Source organism: Chiloscyllium punctatum, chromosome 3 (assembly GCF_047496795.1).
Source record: "Chiloscyllium punctatum isolate Juve2018m chromosome 3, sChiPun1.3, whole genome shotgun sequence".
NCBI lineage: Eukaryota > Metazoa > Chordata > Chondrichthyes > Orectolobiformes > Hemiscylliidae > Chiloscyllium > Chiloscyllium punctatum.
Genome location: NC_092741.1, coordinates 99,089,217 through 99,098,370, shown reverse-complemented (window position 1 = coordinate 99,098,370; position 9,154 = coordinate 99,089,217).

Here is a 9,154-nt window from a genome sequence, read left to right as displayed (position 1 = left end):
ATTATTATTTGAATGGCTGTAGGTTGAGAGAGGAGAATCTTCCATGAGATCTGTGTTTCCTCATGTACCAGTCACTGCAAGTAAATGTACAGGTGCAACAGGCAGTAAAAATAGCAAACTGTATGTTGGCCTTCATAACAAAAGGATTTGAATACAGGAACAAGGATGTCCAACTGCAATTATAGAGGGCATTGATGAGGTCATACCTGGAATATTGTGTGGAGCTTTGGTCTCCTTATCTGAGGAAGGATGTTTTTGCTAAAGTTTACTAAATTGACTCCTAGGACAGCAGGACTGATGAATAAGGAGCAATTGAATTATTTAGAATTGGTTAAGATTGTTTTCACTTAAAAAAGTGAGATGGTATCTCATAGAAAATTATAAAATTCTAACAGGACTAGACAGGTTAGATGCAAGAAGGATATTCCCAATGGTGGGCAGTCCAGAACCAGGAGTCATAGTTTAAGGATAAGAGGTAATTTTTTTCGGATTAAGATGAAAAATGTCTTTATCCAAAATGGTGAGTCTGTGGAATTCACTACCATATAAGCAGTTGAAGCCAAAACACTGTGTTTTCAAGAAGATGGTAGATAAAGCTTTTGTGACTAAAGGGGTCAAGGGATATGGGAGAGAACAGAATTAGGGTATTGAACTTGATGATCAGCCATGATGATATTGAATGGCAGAGCAGGCTTGAGGGGTTGAATAGCCTGTTCCTGCTTTTATCTTCTATGTTTCCATGTGCAGCTCATGACCATGAGATTCTGGTGTGTGGTGACCAACATGGAAACTCTTAGCAGCTAGTGGTAAAAGTCATCAGCTGCTTGCCTTAACTTCCATACTGAAAATTCTAGGCATTTAGTTTGCTCACAGTAGGTGGAATGATAGAGAACTGCATATTAATAAAGTGAGACCTGCAGTCCAAACAATAATCCCCCCCTTAATAGACAACTCACTGTTACTTTGTGAAAATCTCCCTTGAAGTCTAGAACTTCATTATAAGATGCAGTGAGTTGTTCCCGATATTGAGATAGGCTTCAAAGGACTTCTGGCATGATTCTGTGTCTTTTCCCACTATAGCCCACTTTTGAGATTTCACCCAGAAAATGCTTGCAAAAGTCAGCAGGTCTGGCAACATTTGTGGAGAGAGAAAACAAGAGTTGATGTTTCAAAGCTAATGTGATTCTTCTTTGGAAGACTAGGCCAAGGACTGTATAGAGAAAAGAGTAGTATTAGATTAAAAGATTAGGCTTCCAATTTAACCAAAAAATGTGCATTAGAAGCATTTTAAAAACAAAAGCAAATTATGCCCAAAAACTGATAAATGCTGAATGACTAGCAACAGATATACACAACAATAGACAGCAGGCATTTTTACAAGTATGTTAAAAGGAAGGGATTATCAAAAACAAACATAAGATCCTTGGAAGTTAGCAAGAAAAGAGGAATAAAAAATAGAGAACTCTAGGTCGATTTGCCCAACATGAGTTATAGGAAAAATAAGTAATTCTGGAGCACTTGTAAAATAATATGGTTAGCTACAGCCAAGCTTAATTTTACAAAAGGGAGATCATGTTAGATTAATTTATTAATGTTTCTGTGAGGGTGCAGCAAGCCAACTACATAGGGGGGAACCAGTGCATGTAGTGTATTCAGATTTTCAGAAGACATTCTTCAGGGTGTTAGGTTGTAAAGGTGAAGTCTTATTAGGATCAGGGCCTGGAATGTAGGTATTAAAAATCTGTATTAGTGACTTATATAATGGTTTGGAATATAAAATATCTAAGTTCACTGAGAGAGATATGCAGGAAGGTAAATTGTGAGGAGAACATAATAGTTACAACTAGATATACCTATATTCTTGATGAAGAGCTTTTGCCCAAAATGTCGACTTCCTGCTCCTCGGATGCTGCCTGACCTGCTGTGCTTTTCCAGCACCACACTCTCGACTCTAATCTCCAGCATCTGCAGTCCTCACTTACAACTAGATACAATCCTGGTAAGTGAGTAAGCAAAGTTAAAGATAGAGTAAAATGTGGGAAATTATCCAATTTGGTTCAAAGGACTATATTGTTTGCTTCTCTTTATTTATTATAATGTCCAAGAAAATGGTACACTACTCTCATTGTCTTATTGCCTGTTGTGTTCAATCCTTTTTAAGGACCTATTGACAAAAGTGAACCTATGATCAGCGTTAAACTGAGGTATTTATATGGAGGCAGTTATAGACATGCTAAACTAGAAAATTAAGAAAAACAGAGTAGCAATTCAAACAATAATATTAAATATTAAATTCAAAATATTCAAACAATAATATTAAATATAGAAGGTATGACACGTAGAAGGGGTGGCATAGTGGCTCAGTGTTTAGCACTGCTGCCTCACAGCACCAGGGACCCGGGTTCAATTCCCACATCGAGCATCTGTCTGTGTGGAGTTTGCACATTCTACCCGTGTCTGTGTGGGTTTCCTCCGGCTGCTCTGGTTTCCTCCTGCAGTCCAAAGATGTGCAGGTTAGGTGAATTGGCCATGCTAAATTGCCCATAGTGTTAGGTGGATTAGTCTGGGTAAATATAGGGGGGGTGACTTTCTCTTCGGAGGGTCAGTGTGGACTTGTTGGGCCACACTGTAGGTAATCTAATCTAATCTAAAGGCAGCCTGTTAGATTGGAGAGATAGAGGAATTTAGGCTTATTGTAATTTAAGCTGTAAGCATTATTAACACAAATGAATAGAGAAAACACCCAAGTGCACAGAAGAACTGTTTACAGTATTTGTAGAACATAGCATTTGTACATTTAGAATTTGTGCATTTAGAAATTGCTGACAGTGAGGAAAATGCTGAAAGAATATTCCCAGCCAGAAGACTTCACTTGATCACTTTTCTTTTGGAACAGCTTCCTTCACATGGATGCTTACCCTAATTCTTCTTTTAAATCAATACAAAAAATTCTAATGAAAATGTAGTTATATCAGACATCAAAATAATAGGTTTGCCAACATCTACATATCTTTGAGGCATCAGAGCTTTGTGTGGTGTAATGAGACTTCAGTTTTGATCACTCAACTTCTGTTCTTAATATTAAAGGCTTCATATTTTTTAGAATTTTTTTAATTTTTAAAACAAGAGATATACTAGAGGGGCCCCATGAGAAAAGACCAAAATAAATCCTGGTAAGCTGCAGTTGGACACATTTGGTTTCAGCAACATTTTCAAATGATGCCCAATCAATGCTTGCTTTTACATTATCATACACGACCTGCTGATTATCTGATATTTGGGTAGTAAATTTCCATGAAGCTACTTCTGTTGTGCTCCTAGTTTATGTATGGTGAGGCAGGAGCAGCTCACTCCTAGCCATCATGATTTAGACAGCCATCTAAGCAATTACCAGATAACCTTTTGCATTATAGGAGCCATTGGTTTCAGGATAGAAGTGAAAACTGGAGGGAGGAATTATCTCCAAGAGACTGTTTATAATGACAGCCAAAGTAATCACATCAGTGTTTATATCACAGATTTTTTATAGATCATTCCTTAACTAAAGTTTATTGTAGCTTTGTGATCTTGATTTGAAATTCTATGCAATCAGAATCCATAGCAAGCAGAACAAAATGTTGTAGTTGAAATGAGAAGAGAATGGGAAATAGTATTTTGTCCAGGAAAAACAGTTTGGCACATCCACTTAATGAAGTTCTTTGTGCTTAGGACAAGAAACCTTTGCAACCTGAGATCTCCAACTTGTCAGCCAACTTCATTTTTATTCATTTGTAGTTTTGTAGTCAGTCATAGAGCATGGAAATAGATTTTTCAGTCCAACTAGTCCATATCCCTCCAAACCTTTCCCATTCATGTGCTTATCCAAATGTTTTTGAAACATTATAACTGGACCTGCATCCACCACTTCCTCTGGCAGTTCAATCCACACAAGAACTATTCTTCGTGTCAAAAAAGTTGTCCCCCATGCCCTTTTTAAAACTTTCTCCGCTCATCTTAAAAGTATGCCCCCTAGTTTTGAATTCTCCCACCCACGGGAAAAGACCTTTGTATTCACCTTACCCATGCACTTCATTATTTTATAAACCTCTATAAGGTCACCCTTCAACCTTCTACCCTTCAGTGAAAAAAGTCCCAGCCTATGCACCCTATTTTTACAACTCAAACCCTCCATTCCCAGCCTGGTAAATCTTTTCTGAACCCTCTCCAATTTAATAACATCTCTCCTATAGCTGGGTGATGAAAACTGCTTGTGCGGAGGTGGGGAACCTTTTCATGTTGGGAGGCCACATTATGTTCGTTGTAATCAAATAAGGCTGCATCCAAGAAACTACAATTACATATTCTTCAAAATTCACATTATTTTGTAAAAATCTAACTACAATGTACTAACTAAAGAAAAAGAAAAAAATGTTAATTCTAAAGTTAATTAACCTTTTAATGACTTTGTTGTGACTGCTTTTTGAAGGAAAGCATTTGAATATTTGGTTGCAGCATGGAGGTCTGCAGTTTTAGCTGATCCGTCATTTGTGACTTTAAGGATGTCTTGATTTTGGTTAAGTAGGAGAATGTAGATTCACAGCAATAAGTGGTTGAAAAGCAAGAAAGCATTTTTCGTTCATGTTGCTGAAGGCATGGGTATTCTATTGCATTTTTCCATATTTCTATCGGATCTTTCTTAGCATCAAATAAGGACTTTAAAAATGTCATCTTCTGAGAGCTCAATCTGTAGTTCTTTAGGAGCCTTATGAATTACCAATTTTTTAATTGTGGCGGTCAGTCTGTGAGGATTATTTCGTTGAATTTTCTTTTATTCTCTGGTATTTTAAATACATTCATTTTAAGATTAAAATAAAAATAATAAAGGACAAAAAAAATTAATAAAAAATAAAAGATTTGTTCTGCAAAATTTTGAATCATTCAAAAGGTCACACACAATGGTCTAGAAGGCTGCAGGTTCCCCACCCCTGAGCTTGTGCAACATTTCTATCTCAGGCTTGCTACAATGCCCCAGCGAAGCTCACCACAAACTGGAAGAACAGCTCATCATTTTCTGCTTGGGGAATATACAGCCTTTTGGATTCAATATCAAGTTCAGCAATTTTAGGGCTTGAGCATCTTCCCCACATGTTCCCTCACCCTCACTCACCAGGCCTTGATATCACATGGTTTGCTATTACACATAATCCATTGTTAACCACTAATAGTCTTTCCATTAGCAGCCATTCATTCTCTAAGGCTAACTGTTAAGCACTCATGATTCGGAGATGCCGGTGTTGGACTGGGGGTGTACAAAGTTAAAAATCACACAACACCAGGTTATAGTCCAACAGGTTTAATTGGAAGCACACTAGCTTTCGGAGCGACGGTCCTTCATCAGGTGATAGTGGAGGGCTCGATCGTAACACAGAATTTATAGCAAAAATTTACAGTGTGATGTAACTGAAATTATACATTGAAAAATTGATTGTCTGTTAAGTCTTTCATCTGTTAGAATACAGTGATAGTTTCACTTCTTTCATGTGTAAATCGCAAAACCCTTTTGTGAAAGAAGTGAAACTATCACTGTATTCTAACAGATGAAAAGCTTAACAGACAATCAATTCTTCAATGTATAATTTCAGTTACATCACACTGCAAATTTTTGCTATAAATTCTGTGTTACGATCGAGCCCTCCACTATCACCTGATGAAGGACCGTCGCTCCGAAAGCTAGTGTGCTTCCAATTAAACCTGTTGGACTATAACCTGGTGTTGTGTGATTGTTATGCTCTCCTTTGTCTATCCAACTCTCTTTCAGTCTCTTTGGGCTCTGTGTTACTACTGTTACACTGTGTGCTATTGTTTACTCTTTACCCCCTCCCCCCACCCTACCTTCTGCATAAAAGCTACCATCAGTTCTGAAGAAAGATCACTGCCAGACATGCTAAGATTTTCAAGCAATTTCTGTTTTGCATACAAACAAGAATGTGGAGGGGGCAGGGGGAGAGAATGTAAGAAGAGTAGAGAACAGATATAATGTGGTAAGTTTCTGAAGTTATGGAATTCAGTATTGAGTACTAGAAGCTGTAAGGTGCTGAAGTGAAAAATAAGGTGTTATTCTTTGAGCTTGCCTTATTGGATCTTAGCAGCAAGCTCAGGACAGAAATGTTCATATGAGAGAATGGTGGTTTATTGAACTGGCAAGCAGCTGGAGGTCAGGGTCATTCCTACAGACAGAGCAAAAGCGTTTTTAAAGCAGTTACCCAGTCTTCATTAGGCCTTGCCACTGTAAAGGAGTTCGCATTGTGAGCAATGAACTCAGTAGACTACATTGAAAGAATACAAGTGAAATGCTTCTTCCTGTGGAAGATTTGGGGCCTTGGACAGTCAGGTGTTTGGGTATGTAATATACACTCTGTGATTGAATGTGATGGTACCATGGGGAGAAAAAAAGTCTTAGCAGTGATGGAGGAGTAGACCAGGGCATCACAAAGTATATGAATACACTTAGCAATGTCAGAGTGAGGTGCGCTGACAGAAAATAACCCCAAAGTGTAAATTTGATGTCAGGAATGGTAAGATTAATGAGATAAATTCCTGATCATTCTACCTCATAAAGTACAACTGGAAGTGGCAGACCTGGGAACCTATGTGTTTAAAACTTGTTGATTTGCACCAGCTGGACCTCGTATACCAACTTGTTTTCTTTCATGTATCTGCACATTCCATCCCTCAGTGACTTACTGTTGCCACATATTCCTGCCAATATCCTGCTTGACAGACACCTCAGCTGTAACAATACTGGTACTAGGCAAGGACATGTTTAACTGCATTCTATTAATAGAGCAGCTCTAAACATATCTTGTTTTGCAGCAACATATTAGTTCAACATTTGTTGCTCTGATGTGAGACTATTTGCCCAAGTAATGCTACAATGCCATACAAAGCATGTTATTGCTTTTCTAATTAGATTAGATTCCCTACAGTATAGAAACAGACCCTTTGGCTCAACAAGTCCACACTGACCCTCCGAAGAGTAACCCACCCAGACCCATTCCCCTACCCTATATTTACCCTTGTCGAATGCACCTAACACAATGGGCAATTTAGAATGGCCAATTCACCTAATTTGCACATCTTTGGACTGTGGGAGGAAACCGGAGCACCCAGAGGAAACCCACGCAGACACGGGGAAAATGTGCAAATGCCACACAGACAGTAGCCCGAGGCTGGAATCAAACTCAGGTCCCTGGTGCTGTGAGGCAGCAGTGCTAACCACTGAGCCACTGTGCCAAGCCACCAACAGATCAACTCTTTGTGTATGACTCCCTCCTTTTATATTTATGCTTGAATGCCAATAGCAACTTTACAATGAAATATGAAAGCATCTTCTGAAACATTAAATGTTGGCTTCATGTTAGTGATATATCATGCATGGAATCATAATATAGACTATAACTGATAGAATCAAACTCCTATGTCTCCAATCTGTTGCACTCCCTTTACTTCCACTCCTATGTCTTATGGTCTTAAATGGGTGGCACAGTGGCTCACACTGTTGCCTCACATTGCCAGGAACATGGGTTCAATTCCTGCTTCGGGCAATTGTCTGTGTGGTATTTGCACATTCTCCCCGTGTCTGTGTGGGTTTCCTCCCACAATCCAAAAGATGTGCAGGCCAGGTGAATTGCTATGCTAAATTGTCCCATTGCATTAGTCACAGCAGGGGAATGAGTCTGGGTGGGTTGCTCTTCAGAGACACAGTGTGGACATGTTTGGGCCAAAGGGCCTGTTTCCATACTGTAGGCAATCTAACCTAAAAAATCTGCTGGTTATAGATCCTGATTGCAAAGAATTTCAAAACAGGATGATGCAGCTACAAAACGTTTGCTAAAACCAATCCAAAGCTAAAATTAATGGTATAAATACTGACAATTATTTTGGTCATCATCATAAAGAAAGCAATCCCACGGAGATATTTTCTTTTTCACTCCCGTCCTGAAAGTAATGGTTTCCAAAGTACAATCCAAGGGTACTATCCGTTCCGTGACAGATGTTTAGGTGGTGGTTTTAATACCACAGTTGGGAATTGCATGGATTTAAAGTTCTACTTAAAAATAACAACCACCTTTTATATTTTTAATCTTAACAACAGATAATTAAGTTCACCCATCACTCAGTCATCAAAAACAATATATAACTGAGACAAATGGGGGAAGAAAGAAACACATCTGTGTTCCTGCTCCTGAGCCTTAGCAACTCATACCAGCTACCACAAAGCACTTTTAATGATTTACACGCAGCTCAACTCTCTGCCACCTCTTTCGATCCCTCTACTGTTTCAATACCAACTGTGTCAGGCTGCTTGTCTGACACTTGGTGCTGGTATGATTTATAAGTTCCCCAGTTAAATAAAAGCAAACTACTGCAGATGCTGAAAGTCTGAAATAAAGACAGAAGGTGCTGGAAGTACTGGCAACTTCTCTTGGCTCAAAATACCAATTACTGTGGGATCAGATTTGACCAACAATAATAATCTTTAAAATTATCCAGTTACCAGTCGATTATTTTTTTCAGCAAGATTCCAAGGAAAGCCTGTCCTGAACGCATCAGTTGGAAATATCAGGGACAAATCCACTCAGTGCTGAAGTAACGTTACAGGATAAGACGTGTTTCTTTTCACAATACTTACTGCTGTACTTCAGGAGTTAAAAATCCCAGAGTCACCTTCACGGTGTCATAGAAGCTGAGCGGATAGGGTACTATGTGGGTAGATTAAAGGGTAGTGTGCCAGGTGGACAGCGTGGCAAGTGGGTGGGGGGGGGGGGGGGGTGGTGGGTAGATAAGGTGCCATTGAGGAGTTGAATTGTGTTAGGAGTCGGTGCTGTTAGCAGTATGCTGAGTTCAGCAGGATCGGGTTCAGTCAGAACAGTGGCTTTAGCAGGGCTGGGGATTTGTCACAGCCAGCAGAACTGGGTCAGGCAAAGAGGTGTTGACTCCAGCAAGGATTGGTGGGGTAGAATGTCAGCTCCAGCAGGATCCTGGAGGTAGGACTGATGAGGACTCTAGACCAACTGAGTGAATGGGGGATGCTGTCAGCTCCTTCAGGGCCAGAAACATAGGGGTCTCAATTCTAGACTGACCCTTGTGACTCTACCTTAAAGTTTTGGGTAGG